Raw genomic sequence first — 17,526 nt, forward strand, 5'->3', positions numbered from 1 at the left:
CTGGATTGAATTCTCCTCTAGAGGCCAAGAATCCCAGTGTCTTTGAGTGTTCGACAACAACCTTTCAGCCATAGCTATAAATACTATTTAAGAAATAATACAAAATGAAAAACCTTAAAAAGTGACATGAAAAATATAAAATGTCGGCGTAAGGAGAGTAAAAATGTAGAGCTTTAGAGTCCATTCAAACTTAGGTTCTTATTAATTTACTATTATTGTCGTTCAGTTGGTCAGTCATGTCTGAATCTGCAACCCCATGGACCAAAGTACACCAAGCCTCCTTGTCCCTCACCATCTCTCAGAGTTTGCCCTAGTTCATGTTCATTACATCAGTGATGCCATCCAGCCATTTCATCCCCTGACACCTTCTCCTTTTGCCCTCCATGTCTCCCAGCATCAGGGACTTTTCCAATTAGTCATCTGTTTACATCAGATGATGAAAATACTGGAGCTTCAGCTTCAGCCTCAGTCTTTCCAGTGAATATTCTGGGTTGATCTCCCTTAAGATTGACTGGTTTGATCTCCTTGCTGTAAAATGGATTTTCAGGAGTCTTCTCCAGCACCACAGTTCAAAGGCATCAATTCTTTGATGCTCTGCCTTCTTTATGATACAACTCTCACAACCGTAGGTGACCACTGGGAAGACCATAGCCTTCACTATACGGATATTTGTCAGCAGAATAGTATCTCTGCTTTTCAATACATTGTCTACATTTGCCATTGCTTTCCTGCCAAGAAGCAATTGTCTTCTGATTTTGTGACTAAAGTCACCATTCGCAGTGATTTTGGAGCCCAAGAAGAGGAAATCTGCCACTACTTACACCTTTCCCCCTTCTATTTGTCATGCAGTCATGGGGCCGTGTAGTGAGAATTTCTAATAATGTACTTTCACAGCCTTGAGAAATTTCATAGAGATAGCACATGGAAAAATAGCATATATCAAGAAACTGTGTTGATGATATATCAACAATGATGAAAAACATTTTTCATGTTTTTCTTAGAATAATAGCCTTGTTACAGACCCCAAGGCCAGACCCAGAAGGGAGTATGACTGGGATCATGAAAAAATGGACCTTGGGATACCAGGTTAACGTTACGTACGAAAAGTGCCTACGCACTTGTTGATTGTTCCCAAGATTATCACAGAAGGGAACGGCCTGGGGTAAAAACAAGATCTGGACTATGTCAACGTAGTGTCTTGGGAAAGACAGATCAAAGAAAGTTTTGTAGTCTGCAATCAGGAATAAAATCTGGACTCATAGTGGACTCTGCACTTCAGTCCAATAGAGGCTGCAGGTTCCCTGACCCATTGCATCAGATTTTGTGTTGTGTTTTCATTCTCTTCGCTTGCTCCAGGACCTTTAGGGCAAGAGGGCTGGATGCCATGATCTTAGTTTTTTAAATATCTTTCACCTTCATCAAGAGACTCTTTAGTTCTTATTTGCTTTCTGCCATTAGAGTGGTATCACTCTCATATCTGATGTTGTTGATGTTTCTCCTGCCCATTTTGATTCCAGCTTGTGGCTCATCTAGCTCAGCATTTCTCATGATGTGCTCAGCATATAGGTTAAACAAACAGGGTGACAGCAGACAGCCCTGTCGTATTCCTTTCTCAATCTTGAACCAATCAGTTGTTCCATACAGGGTTCTAACTGTTGCTTCTTGACCCAAATACAGGTTTCTAAGGAGACAGGTAAGATGATCTGGTATTCCTATCTCTCTAAGAGTTTTCCAAGTTTGTCATGATCCATACAGTCAAAGGCTTCAGTGTAGTCAATGAAACGGAGATAGGTGTTTTTCTGAAATACCCTTGCTCTCTCTATAATCCACCATGTGTTGGCAATTTGATCTATAGTTCCTCTTCCTTTTCTAAATCCAGCTTGGATATCTGAAAGTTCTTAATTTACTATAAATTATTATAAATACATGATGTTATATGTAAGCCTCATGATTAATGACAAAGCAAAAACTTAAAGTAGATACACAAAAATAAAAAGGAATCTAAGAATTCCACTAAAGAAAATAAATGAATGACAAAGAGCAAGAGAAGAGGAAATAAACAGAGAAGAACTGCAAATAACCAGAAAACAATTAACAGAATGGCAATATGTACATACCTATCAATAATTACTTTAAATATAGCTGAACTAAATATGCCAATCAAAAGACATGGAGTGGCTGAATGAAATAAAAAACAAAAATTGTCTGTTTGTATGTAGGGAAAAGTGGACAGGTACATGCAAAATAATTAAACTAGACCACTATCCATAGAAATCCACCAACCCTAGAAATCAGCTTAAAATAAAGACTCAGACGTAAAAGCTGAAGCCGTTCAATTCCTAGAAGAAAACATACGCAGTAAGCTCCTTGACATCAGTCTGGGTGATATTTTTTTGTCTCTGACTCCATAAACAAAATATGTGGGATTACATCCAATAAAAATATTTCTGCACAGCAAAGCAAACCATAACAAAATGAAAAGGCAACCCACAGAATGGGAGAAAATATTTGCAAATCATATATCTGATATGGGGTTAGTATCCAAAGTATATGAAGAACTCATAGAACTCACGAGTAAAACAAACAAACAAATAAACAGAAACCCGATCTGATTAATAAATAGTCAGAAGTTTTGAATAGACATTTTTCCAAAGAAGACATAGAGCTGGCCAATAGGCACATGAAAAGATGTGCAACATCACCAATCATTGGGGAAATGCAAATACAAATCACCTGATACCTTTAGACTGGCTATTATTAAAAGACAAAAAAAAAAAACAAAAAAAAACTCTGGGAAAAATATAGAGAAAAGGGAACCCTTGTGTACTCCTTTTGGGAATGTACCTTGGAACAGTCACTTTATGGAGGTTTTTCAAAATTTTAAAAATAGAATCACCATATGATCTAGCTATTCACCAGCTATGATCCACCACATCCAGATATTTATCTGAAGAAAGTGAAGACACTAACTTGAAAAGAGATGTACAAAGGATCTTTATTGTAGTTCAGTGTCCATAGTGTCCATCAGTAGATTAATTAATAAAGAAAAAATGGCATATACATAAAATGGAATATTATTCAGACATAAAAGAATAAAATTTGTCATTTTCTGCAAAATGAATGGACTTTGAGAGCATTATGGTCAGAGAAATAAGACTGAGAAAGACAAATACCATATGCTCTCATTTATATGTGGAATCTTAAAGGAGAAAAAAGGTCATAGATGAACCGATTGATGGTGCCAGAGGCAGCGAATGGGAGTGGGCAAAATGTGTGGAGACAGTTAAATGATACAAATTTTAGTTATAAAATAAATCATGGGGAAATAATGTAAAGTGTTGTGACTCTAGTTAATAATCATTGTTGTTCAGTGGTGAGTTGTGTCTGACTCAGCAACCCCATGGACTGCAACACACCAAGCCTCCTAAAGTTGTTAAGAGAGTAAAAGTCCTTATCACAAGAAAAACAATCTTTTAGCTGTGAATGGTGATGGATATTAATTAGATTTGTGACTATTTTGGAATATATGCAAATATGCAGTCATTATGTCATACACCTGAAAATTACATTATATGTCAGTCATACCTCAGCTTTTTTAAAAAAGAAAGAAGTAAAAAGAAATAAGCCAAATTCTCTCTCTCTCTCTTTTCACACACACACATACACACACACACACACACACACACACACACACACACACACACGTTACTGCCTTAGGGCAATTGCAGAAACATGCATTTCTAAGACAAAAATTATGGAATCACAAACTAATACAGGATATTGCAGCAGAAGCAAAATTAGGATTGTATTGAGGAAAAATTTGGAATTTGATAGCTTGTTGTGAAATCATTTTGCAATAAAATGCACAGCTAAATAAATCTCACAAGCCCCCACTTTTAAAACCAAACAACCAACTATTCAAAAATTGGTCCTTAGACATGTTACTATCTATAAATAGAATAAATTATGGTGTTAAAAGATTTTTAATGTTATAAAAGTGAAATTTAGCAGTATAAGATTGAAACTGTTGAAAACTGAACCAACATAACTAATTTGACTAAAGGAAGTAAATTGTCACCTATGCCAATATAAATCAAATATGTTACATGAGTGTCCATCATTCAAGGGGTTTTAATTGATTGTAATTCAGATGTTATTATTGACATTGACAAATGTGAGAAATGGTCAGTTTGATGAATTTATCTTCAAGATTTAGAACAAATTAAACACTATTTATTATAATTTATCAGTTCTATATTTACTGTCCAATGAGTGCCTTTTAATCAAGCTTTAATAATGAGTAATGGAATGATATGTATATGTGTGTGTGTGTGTGTGTGTGTGTGTGTGTATCACTTATATATTTATCTAAACTCATAGAACGTAAGACAGCAAAAGCGAATTATAATGTAAAGTATGGAGTTTGGGTGTGTTGAATGAAAAAAGAAAAAAGGACCACATGAGAGTTGTGACGTAAGTTTTATTTGGGGCAAAATGAAAACTATAGCCCAGCTATCTGAGATAGCATTTCAGATAGCTCTAAGAAACTGCTTCAAAGAGGTAAAGGGGAGGTGAGTATATATGTAAATTTGGTAAAGGGGGGGAGTACATGTAATCATGTACCCAGTTGTGGATGTGACTGGTGATGGAAGTAAAGTCTAATGCTGAAAAGAGCAATATTACATAGGAACCTGGAATGTTAGGTTCATGAATCAAAGCAAATTGGAAGTGATCAAACAGGAGATGGCAAGAAAGAACATTGACATTTTAGGAATCAGTGAGCTAAAATGGACTGGAATGGATGAATTTAACTCAGATGATCATTGTATCTACTACTGAGGGCAAGAATCCCTTAGAAGAAATGGAGTAGCCATCATAGTCAACAAAAGACTCCAAAATACAGTACTTAGGTGCAATTCAAAAATAACAGAATGATCTCTGTTCGTTTTCAAGGCAAACCATTCAGTATTACAGTAATCCAAGTCTGTGCCCTGACTAAGAATGCAGAAGAAGCTGAAGCTGAGTGGTTCTATAAAGATCTACAAGACCTTCTAGAACGAACACCCCCAAAAGATGTCCTTTTCATTATAGGGGACTGGAATGCAAAAGTAGGGAGTCAAGAAATATCTGGAGTAACAGGCAGATTTGACCTTGGAGTACAGAACGAAGCAAGGCAAAGGCTAATAGATTTTTGCCAAGACAGCACACTGGTCACAGCAAACACATTCTTCCAACAACACAAGAGAAGACTCTACATATGGACATCAACAGATGGTCAATACAGAACACAGATTGATTATATTCTTTGCAGCCAAAGATCGAGAAACCCTATACAGTCAGCAAAAACAATACTAGGAGCTAACTGTGGTTCAGATCATGAACTAATTATTGCCAAATTCAGACTTAAAAATGACAAAAATGGGGAAAACCACTAGACCATTCAGGTATGACCTAAATCAAATCACTTATGATTATACAGTGGAAGTTGCAAATAGATGCAATGGATTAGATCTGATAGACAGAGTGCCTGGTGAACTATGGACAGAGGTTCGGGACATTGTACAGGAGGCAGAGATCAAGACCATCCCCAAGAACAAGAAATGCAAAAAGCCAAAATGATTCTCTGAGGAGTTCTTACAAATAGCTGTGAAAAGAAGAGAAGCAAAAGGCAAAGGAGAAAAGGAAAGATATACCCATTTGAATGCAGATTTTCAAAGAATAGCAAGGAGAGTTAAGAAAGCCACCCTCAGTGATCAATGCAAAGAAATAGAGGAAAACAATATAATGGGAAAGACTAGAGATGTCTTCAAGAAAATTAGAGATACCAGGGGAAATTTTCATGCAAAGAGGGGAACAATAAAGAACAAAAATGGCATGGACCTGAGGAGCCAAGATGGTGGAAGAGTAGGACAGGGAGACCACTTTCTCTCCTACAAATTCATTAAAAGAATAACTGAATGCAGAGCAAACTTCACAAAACAACTTCTGATCAGTAGCTGAGGTCATCAGGCGCCCAGAAAAGCAGGCCATTGTCTTCGAAAGGAGTGCTGTATAGTTGGAGAAGTCCTGAGACTACAGGAAGAATAAAACTGAAATCCAGAGGCAGGAGACTTAAGCCCAAAACCTGAGAATACCAGAAAACACCTGACTACATGGAACTTTAAGTAATAAGAAACCGTCCAAAAGCCTCCATACCTACACTGAAACCAACCACCATCCAAGAGCCAACAAGTTTTAGAGCAAGACATACCATGCAAATTCCCCAGCAACGCAGGAACATAGCCCTGAACGTCAACATAGAGACTACCCAAAGTCACACCTAACACATAGACCCATCTCAAAACTCATTACTGGGCACTCTATTGCTCTCCAAAGAGAAGAAATCAAGTTCCATGCTCCAGAACACCGACACAAGCTTCCCTAAACAGGAAACCTTGACAAGTCAATCATCTAACCCCATCCACTGGGTAAAAACTCCACAATAAAAAGGAACCACAGACCTCCAGAATACAGAAAGCCCATTCCAGACACAGCAATCTAAACAAGATGAAAAGGCAGAGAAATACCCAACAGGTAAAGGAACATGAAAAATGCCCACCAAGTCAAACAAAAGAGGAGGAGATAGGGAATCTGCCTGAAAAAGAATTTAGAATAATGATAATAAAAATGATTCAAAATCTTGAAAACAAAATGGAGTTACAGATAAATAGCCTGGAGACAAAGATTGAAAAGATGCAAGAAATGTTTAATAAAGACCTAGAAGAAATAAAAGTCAATTAAAAATGAATACTGCAATGAATGAGATCAAAAACACTTTGGAGGGAACCAAGAGTAGAATAACGGAGACAGAAGATAGGATAAGTGAGGTAGAAGATAGAATGGTGGAAATAAATGAAGCAGAAAGGAAAAAAGAAAAAAGGATCAAAAGAAATGAGGACAACCTCAGGGACCTCTGGGACAATGTCAAACGCCCCAACATTCGAATCATAGGAGTCCCAGAAGAAGAAGACAAAAAGAAAGGCCATGAGAAGATACTCGAGGAGATAATAGCTGAAAACTTCCCTAAAATGGGGAAGGAAATAGCCACCCAAGTCCAAGAAACCCAGAGAGTCCCAAACAGGATAAACCCAAGGTGAAACACACCAAGACACATATTAATCAAATTAGCAAAGATCAAACACAAAGAACAAATACTAAAAGCAGCAAGGGAGAAACAGCAAATAACACACAAAGGGATTCCCATAAGGATAACAGCTGATCTATCAATAGAAACCCTCCAGGCCAGAACGGAATGGCAGGACACACTGAAAGTAATGAAAGAGAATAACCTACAACCTAGATTACTGTACCCAGCAAGGATCTCATTCAGCTATGAAGGAGAATTCAAAAGCTTTACAGACAAGCAAAAGCTGAGAGAATTCAGCACCACCAAACCAGCTCTTCAACAAATGCTAAAGCATCTTCTCTAGACAGGAAATGCAGAAAGGTTGTATAAACGTGAACCCAAAACAGCAAAGTAAATGGCAACGGGACCACACCTATCAATCATTACTTTAAATGTAAATGGGTTGAATGCCCCAACCAAAAGACAAAGATTGGCAGAATGGATACAAAAACAAGATCCCTATATATGCTGTCTACAAGAGACTCACCTCAAAACAAGAGACACATACAGACTAAAAGTGAAGGGCTGGAAAAAAATATTTCACGCAAATGGAGACCAAAAGAAAGCAGGAGTCGCAATACTCATATCAGATAAAATAGACTTTCAAATAAAGGATGTGAAAAGAGACAAAGAAGGACACTACATAATGATCAAAGGATCAATCCAAGAAGAAGATATAACAATTATAAATATATATGCACCCAACATAGGAGCACCGCAATATGTACGGCAAACGCTAATGAGTATGAAAGAGGAAATTAATAGTAACACAATAATAGTGGGAGACTTTAAAACCCCACTCACAACTATGGATAGATCAACTAAACAGAAAATCAACAAGGAAACACAAACCTTAAATGATACAATGGACCAGCTAGACCTAATTGATATCTATAGGACATTTCACCCCAAAACAATCAACTTCACCTTTTTCTCAAGTGCACACGGAAGCTTCTCCAGAATAGATCACATCCTGGGACATAAATCTGGTCTTGGAAAATTCAGAAAAATTGAAATCATTCCAGTCATCTTTTCTGACCACAGTGCAGTAAGATTAGATCTCAATTACAGGGAAAAAACTATTAAAAATTCCAAAATATGGAGGCTAAATAACACGCTTCTGAATAACCAACAAATCATAGAAGAAATCAAAAAAGAAATCAAAATATGTATAGAAACGAATGAAAATGAAAACACAACAACCCAAAACCTATGGGACACTGTAAAAGCAGTGCTAAGGGGAAGGTTCATAGCATTACAGGCTTACATCAAGAAACAAGAAAAAAGCCAAATAAATAACCTAACTCTACACCTAAAGCAATTAGAGAAGGAAGAAATGAAGAACCCCAGGGTTAGCAGAAGGAAAGAAATCTTAAAAATTAGGGCAGAAATAAATGCAAAAGAAACTAAAGAGACCATAGCAAAAACCAACAAAGCTAAAAGCTGGTTTTTTGAAAAAATAAACAAAATTGACAAACCATTAGCAAGATTCATTAAGAAACAAAGAGAGAAGAACCAAATTAACAAAATAAGAAATGAAAAGAGTGAGATCACAACAGACAGCATTGAAATACAAAGGATCATAAGAGACTACTACCAGCAGCTCTATGCCAATAAAATGGATAACTTGGAAGAAATGGACAAATTCTTAGAAAAGTATAACTTTCCAAAACTGAACCAGGAAGAAATAGAAGATCTTAACAGACCCATCACAAGCAAGGAAATCGAAACTGTAATCAAAAATCTTCCAGCAAACAAAAGCCCAGGACCAGACGGCTTCACAGCTGAATTCTACCAAAAATTTAGAGAAGAGCTAAAACCTATCCTACTCAAACTCTTCCAGAAAATTGCAGATGAAGGTAAACTTCCAAACTCATTCTATAAGGCCACCATCACCCTAATTCCAAAACCAGACAAAGATGCAACAAAAAAAGAAAACTACAGGCCAATATCACTGATGAACATAGATGCAAAAATCCTTAACAACATTCTAGCAAACAGAATCCAACAACATATTAAAAAAATCATACACCATGACCAGGTGGGCTTTATCCCAGGAATGCAAGGATTCTTTAATATCCACAAATCAATCAATGTAATACACCACATTAACAATTTGAAAGATAAAAACGATATGATTATCTCAATAGATGCAGAGAAAGCCTTTGACAAAATTTAACACTCATTTATGATTAAAACTCTCCAGAAAGCAGGAATAGAGGGAACATACCTCAACATAATAAAAGCTATATATGACAAACCCACAACAAGCATCACCCTCAATGGTGAAAAATTGAAAGCATTTCCCCTGAAATCAGGAACAAGACAAGGGTACCCACTCTCTCCACTACTACATAGTGTTGGAAGTTTTGGCCACAACAATCAGAGCAGAAAAAGACGTAAAAGGAATCCAGATAGGAAAAGAAGAAGTGAAACTCTCGCTGTTTGCAGATGACATGATCCTCTACATAGAAAACCCTAAAGACTCTTCCAGAAAATTACTAGAGCTAATCAATGAATATAGTAAAGTTGCAGGATATAAAATTAACACACAGAAATCCCTTGCATTCCTATACACTAACAATGAAAAAACAGAAAGAGAAATTAAGGAAACAATACCATTCACCATTGCAACAAAAAGAATAAAATACTTAGGAGTATATCTACCTAAAGAAACAAAAGACCTATACATAGAAAACTATAAAACACTGATGAAAGAAATCAAAGAGGACACAAACAGATGGAGAAACACACCGTGTTCATGGATTGGAAGAATCAATATTGTCAAAATGGCTATTCTACCCAAAGCAATCTACAGATTCAATGCAATCCCTATCAAGCTACCAACGGTATTTTTCACAGAACTAGAACAAACAATTTCACAATTTATATGGAAATACAAAAAACCTCGAATAGCCAAAGTAATCTTGAGAAAGAAGAATGGAACTGGAGGAATCAACCTGCCTGACTTCAGACTCTACTACAAAGCCACAGTCATCAAGACAGTATGGTACTGGCACAAAGACAGAAATATAGACCAATGGAACAGAATAGAAAGCCCAGAGATAAATCCGCAATTGCACTCATCTCACTAGCACATACTAGCACATACATAACACTAGCACAGAGAAGGCAATGGCACCCCACTTCAGTACTCTTGCCTGGAAGATCCCATGGATGGAGGAGCCTGGTAGGCTGCAGTTCATGGGGTCGCTAAGAGTTAGACACGACTGAGCGACTTCACTTTCAGTTTTCCCTTTCATGCACTGGAGAAGAAAATGGCATCCCACTCCAGTGTTCTTGCCCTGGAGAATCCCAGGGTCGGGGGAATCTGGTGGGCTGCCGTCTATGGGGGTTGCACAGTCGAACATGACTGAAGCGACTTAGCAGCAGCAGCACACACTAGCAAAGTAATGCTCAAAATTCTCCAAGACAGGCTTCAACAGTACACGAAGACTGAACTTCCAGATGTTCCAACTGGATTTAGAAAACGCAGAGGAACCAGAGATCAAATTACCAACATCCGTCGGATCATCAAAAAAGCAAGACAATTCCAGAAAAACATCTACTTCTGCTTTACTAACTATGCCAAAGTCTTTGACTGTGTGGATCACAACAAACTATGAAAAATTCTTAAAGAGATGGGAATACCAGACCACCTGACCTGCCTCCTGAGAAATCTGTATACAGGTCAAGAAGCAACAGTTAGAACTGTACATGGAAAAAATGACTGGTTCCATATTGGGAAAAGAATACCTCAAGGCTGTATATTGCCACCCTGCTTATTTAACTTTTATGCAGAGTACATTATGCAAAATACTAGACTGGATGAAGCCGAAGCTGGAATTAAGATTTCCAGGAGAAATATCAATAACCTCAGATATGCAGATGATACCATCCTTATGGCAGAAAGTGAAGAACTGAAGACCCTCTTGATACAATTCAAAGAGGAGAGTGAAAAAAACTGGCTTAAAACTCAACATTCAGAAAACTAACACCGTGGCATCTGGTCCCTTTCATGGCAAATAGATGGGGAAAAAATGGAGAGTGAGAGACTTTATTTTCGGGGGCTCCAAAATCACTGCAGATGGTGACTGCAGCCATGAAATTAAAAGACACTTGCTCCTTGTAAGAAAAGCTATGAACAAACTAGACAGCATATTAAAAAGCAGAGACATTACTTTGCCAACAAAGGTCCATCTAGTAAAAGCTACAGTTTTTCCAGTAGTCATGTATGTATGTGAGGCCAGGGAAGCCTGGCATGCTGCAGTCCATGGGGTCACAAAAAGTCCAACACAACTGTGCAACTGAATGGCACTGAACTGAGAGTAGTAGTATCAAATCTTGTTTTAATCACATAGATTTCCATTTTATTTATCCCATTTTGAATAAGCATCTATAGATTTCTTCATTCATTTGATATAATATCTCTTAAAACATTTTTAATTTGTTGCAAATAATAAATAGACTTTCCTTACAAGTGCTTTATTAATGTTAATTATTCTAATACTCTTACTAGCAACTGTAAAACTCATTGAGGAGAAGCAATGTCCACAATATAAGCTTCCCAAACCAGTTATTCTTGTTTTAATTAATATCAGATTTTTTTCACCTTTAACTTGATTTTTTGTTTTATAGGTACCAATAAAACAGCTGTTTACATTGAGAGGGCTCTAGATTCACTAATTTGTTAGTTTCTCCAATTTTATTTATTTTTTAAATTTTAAATTATTTCAGTTGGAGGCTGATTACTTTACAATATTGTAGGGCTTTTTGCCATACATTGACATGAATCAGCCATAGGTGTACATGTGTTCCCCATCCTGAACCCCCTCCAACCTCCCTCCCCATCCCATCCCTCAGGATCATCCCAGTGCACCAGCCCTGAGCAACCTGTTTCATGTACCGAACCTGGACTGGCAATATGTTTCACATATGATAATATACATGTTTCAATGCTATTCTCTCAAGTCATCCCACCCTCGCCTTCTCCCACAAAGTCCAAAAGACTGTTCTTTATATCTGTGTCTCCTTTGCTGTCTTGCATATAGTGTCATCATTACCATCCTTCTAAATTCCATATATATGCGTTAGTATACTGTATTGGTGTTTTTCATTCTGACTTACTTCACTCTGTATAATAGGCTCCAACTTCATCTACCTCATTAGAACTGATTCAAATGCATTCTTTTAAATAGCTGAGTAATATTCCATTGTGTATATGTACCACAGTTTTCTTATCCATTCGTCTGCTGATAGACATCTAGGTTGCTTCCATGTCCTGGCTATTGTAAACAGTGCTACGATGAACATTGGGGTACATGTGTCTCTTTCAATTCTGCTTTCCTTAGTGTGTATGCCCAGTAGTGGGATTGCTGAGTCATATAGCAATTCTATTTTTAGTTTTCTAAGCAATCTCCACACTGTTCTCCATAGTGGTTGTAACTAGTTTGCATTCCCACCAACAATGTAAGAGGGTTCCCTTTTCTCCTCACCATTTCCAGCATTTATTGTTTGTAGAACTTTTGATAGCAGCCATTCTGACTGGCATGAGATGGTACCTCATTGTGGTTTTGGTTTGCATTTCTCTGATAATGTGTTTCTCCAATTTTAAAAGGGTTCATAATTTGGTCACCAACAAAATATAAGTCAGTAGATATTCAAAGCATTAAGACTCAAGAGACCACCCCCTAAGTCACTGGAGGAGGATGCTACCTAAATTTGGAGAGCTTATTCTAAAAAAATAGTATGGCAAAGGCCAAGTTCTCAAAAATGTGAACAAACAAAAAGCACAAACACAGAGTGACCTAGGAAGATCAGGTAGAACTGTATTAACATCTGAAAGACATAGAGAAATGCAAATTTCCTCTTAGAAGTCCTTTATTTAAATCAGAATTCTGAAGATATTTTTATCAAGTCAGGTTTTTAACCTTTATTGAGTGGCTTACCCAATAAAAGAGCTCCCTCATTTTAGGGCAAGATATCCTTGATTAGATGGCACCACCGACTCAATGGACATGAGTTTGCATAAACCCCAGGAGTTGGTGATGGACAGGGAGGCCTGACGTGCTGTGGTTCATGTGGTCACAAAGAGTCGGACACGACTGAGTGACTGAACTGAACTGAACTGATCCTTTAGCATAATTCCCCCAATTACCTAGGTATGAGTTCTGTACATATTGTATGTGAATCTGGCTAGGGTGTTAGTTGGAAGTTGGCTTTCTGATGCCCCTTGTTTTCGTTTTTGAGAGATTTTTTTTTCCCATTTTAAGTTTTGAATTTGGCAGGGATAAATTTTACTAGTGAGATTTTGTGGTGGTCCTATGTTCTGCTTGCGAGTTTAACTCCTCCAGGAGTCATCCCAGAGTCATTTCAGCTCATCTTACTTGTCTTGAATTCTCCCTCCAGTGGTCTAAGACCATAGTGGATACTCAGATCACTGAATTGCCAGTTCTAATTAATGACCCCTGGATGAGCAAGTGTTTTAATTAATAAGTAAGTTTCCCTATGGGAAGACTTCTTGGTAAGAGGACTCAGCCTCCACCACCCCTGTAAATTTTTCAGTCACCTGAGAAAACCACAACTAGCTGGGAGGAGTCTTGTCTCTGTACTTTAGAGCAAAGCTCTCATGTTGTATCTTCACTTTTTTTTTTTTTTTTCCAACAAATTCTATTAAGGCAGCCGAATTGAGGAAAAGCATCAGATCAGCCTCTTACCTAACTACCCAGCACAGACCACACAGTCTCCTACAATGGAGCAACCAGGAGAGACTCACTTAAATCTGTCTGGACTCCCAGAGGTGGTGGATGGGCAAAAGGGGCCTCTGCTGGTACCAAGGCTCTGGATCTTTGTAGAGTTCAGGTGGAGGAAAAGAATCTGCTCTGGTCCCTTCATCGGTTGCCATAGCTGTTCACTTAAAAAATAGTGACATCCTAAAAGTTGAGAGTTATGTTTTATTTGGTGGAAATTTTTAGGACTTAAGCCCAGGAGGCAACATCTCAAGCAGCCCTCAGAGAATTGCTCTGAGGAGGCAGGAGGAGGAGTCAGGTTATATAGAAGTTTGCAACAAAGGACAGGTAGTCTGAACATCAAAAGTATCTTTGTGAATTAAAGAAAAACAGGTATTAAGGAATTTAGTGCTGTTCCATGTATGGGAAGATGAATGAGTCTGGACTCACTGAAATAATTCCTTTCATATGCATCTCAGCTATCTGGGGCCAGAATCCTGAGCTCTTCAGTGTTCACCACAGGTAGTGCCTGCAACCTTATCACTTCCAGATAGCAGGTCTTTTTCTTCTTTCTGGGTGCCTCCAGGGCTCAGAAATTCATAATTGGAGGGTTGTTGATGACTTTACCTTCCTTGTTTACTGACATTGCAGAAATATTCCACTTCTCAATGCTAAAGGAAACCATCAGGCGTACCTGAACTCACACAGTATGAAGCTAATATCAAGGAACTAATACTACCAATAATGGAGTTTTTCTTTGTTTCTATGGTAAATTGCACTGGGTTTAACTTGTGTATACAGAAAAAGGAACTTGGTCCAAACTTTTAAATACATGATAAATTGAACCCTAAAGTTCTCAAACATAGAATTCTTGATTTCTAGTTTAGTTAGAAATCTTCTTGCAGATATAAAGAAACAAATTAAAGAAAATATCACTCATTATCAGAGAAATGCAAATCAAAACCACAATAAGGTACCATTACACACCAGTCAGAATGGCTGCTATCCAAAAGTCTACAAGAAATAAATGCTGGAGAGGCTGTGGAGAAAAGGGAACCCTCTTACACTGTTGGTGGGAATGCAAACTAGTACAACCACTATGGAGAACAGTGTGGAGATTCCTTAAAAAACTGGAAATAGAACTGCCATATGATGCAGCAATCCCACTGCTGGGCATACACACCAAGGAAACCAGATCTGAAAGAGACATGTGCACCCCAATGTTCATCGCAGTACTGTTTATAATAACCAGGACATGGAAGCAACCTAGATGCCCATCAGCAGACGAATGGATAAGACAGCTGTGGTACATATACACAATGGAATATTACTCAGCCGTTAAAAAGAATTCATTTGAATCAGTTCTAATGAGATGGATAAAACTGGAGCCCATTATACAGAGTAAAGTAAGCCAGAAAGATAAACACCAATACAGTATACTAACACATATATATGGAATTTAGAAAGATGGTAACGATAACCCTATATGCAAGACAGAAAAAGAGACACAGATATATAGAACAGACTTTTAGACTCTGTGGGAGAAAACGAGGGTGGGATGATCTGAGAGATCAGCATCGAAACATGTATATTATCAAGTGTGAAACAGATCGCCAGTACAGGTTGGATGCATGAGACAAGTGCTCAGGGCTGGTGCACTGGGATGACCCAGAGGGATGGGATGGGGAGGGAGATGGAAGGAGGTTCAGGATGGGGAACACATGTAAATCCACAGCTGATTCATGTCAATGTATGGCAAAAACCACTACAATATTGTAAAGTAATTAGCCTCCAACTAATAAAAATAAATGAAAAAAAAGAAAATGTAGCTATACAAATCAATATTTTTATAGGACTTAGGTAGCAGAAAAGTTCTTTGGGAAATTAAAGGCAACTATTTTTGTTTTACGAATCTCTACAAAGCAAAAATATAAGTACAACCCACAAGGACTTGAGAAAGTCTAATTAACTCAATCAAGTAGATTCAAAACCAAAAGAAAAAGAAAGGGAAAGGTCTTTAAAAGTTAAGATTTCTAGATATTATATGTAATTAAAAGTAATAAAATTAATAAGGAGCACATCTTTGTATGAAAGGGAGAAAGATGCAAGGAATGGAAATGCAGTTTAAAGGGAAAAGAAAGTAATTTTGTCCTGGAAAGAAAGCAAAAAAGGGGGTTAAAAGGACAAAATTTGAAGGTAAAAAAGAAAATTATAGAAAGTTTGTTGGAAAAGAAATCCGAAACAAGAGTTTTGTGCATGGTCAGGATTGGGTGAGATTAAAATAAAATTTAATTGCATAAATAAATTTTAAAACTCAAAGGAAGCTATTATAAACCTAGAATTGGTTTTCTCTGTGTGTTGTTTTCCCCTGTAATATTCAGGTGATATAATATAGTAACATTTTCCCTACAATATTCAGGTGATAAGACAGTATTATCAAAGAGACTACAAAATCTTCTTTGGTGGTATCAGCGCTGCTCAAAATTTAATGTATAGGTGTTGACAAAAGTCCTCTTCTCAAGAAAAGACTTCACTTATACTGAAGGATGTAACAAAACTTATTTAGAGATGCCTGTTAATTGTTAACTAATATTCAGAATAGTATGAACTAATGACTGATTGATAATAGTTTATCACCATCTGGTACTGCACATAAAAGTACAAGAGCCAGTGGTGGGTTTCTGATTCAGCTCATCCTCCTTTGTTTCTGTATCTACTACATAAGTAAAAATATCAAAGATAATGCTTAAATACGATTTTTACTTCTTTTTTAGAGCTTGAAAGAGGTAATTAAAACTTAAATCACTTCAGGAGTAGGACAGATAACAAATAATCAAAGCTCCTGATGAATGATAGTAGGGGTCTGTGAACTCTGACTAAAAGTATTTACATAAAAAAACACAAAAAAAGTAAAAGCCTGAGCCAATGTATCTGGGAGCTATTCCTGACCTCAAGTTATAAAAATCTTCTAAATGGGAGAATCATCCTCAGGATGAATATGACCTGCAACTAATGTAATCTCAACAGACCAAAAATACATCTTTGGTTTTCCAATTTGTTCAAAGCCATGAGTGATTAAATTGGGTCTCAAAATACAATAAGAAGAAACAAAGCTGTACAAATATAATAAGAAGCAAAGAAACTACAGCTTCCCTCCAATAGCCAGCCTGGTTGTCATTTCTTATATTGCTCTCCCCATCACCTTAACTAACTTCATATCGTATATATATAAAAAAGCATGCTTCTCTCTGGTCCTTCTCCTCCAAGGGTGTTAATGTCAGTGGGGGATTGAAATAGGGAGGAAGGTGGTAGCTATATCTCTCATAAGCGTATTTCCATAAAAGGCCATAAAGGTAAAGAGAGCTAAATGCAACTTATTATGTAAATAGAATAAATAGGTAAGGAGAGATAAATACAACTTATTATATAAATAGAAGAAATAAGCAATTTTACTGGCTGGATTATATTGACCATATTATCTTTGATACATGGTATAATATAGTTTGATCCAAAACTTACTTAATCTATTAACTCTGAATTTGCTAGTACTCCATTTGTTTCAGTTTCTCAAAAGGAATGGAAAAAAACATATCAATATACATTATATAGAAAATTATTTTATTTTAAAAAATT

The sequence above is a fragment of the Muntiacus reevesi genome, chromosome X (assembly GCF_963930625.1).
Source record: "Muntiacus reevesi chromosome X, mMunRee1.1, whole genome shotgun sequence".
Lineage (NCBI taxonomy): Eukaryota > Metazoa > Chordata > Mammalia > Artiodactyla > Cervidae > Muntiacus > Muntiacus reevesi.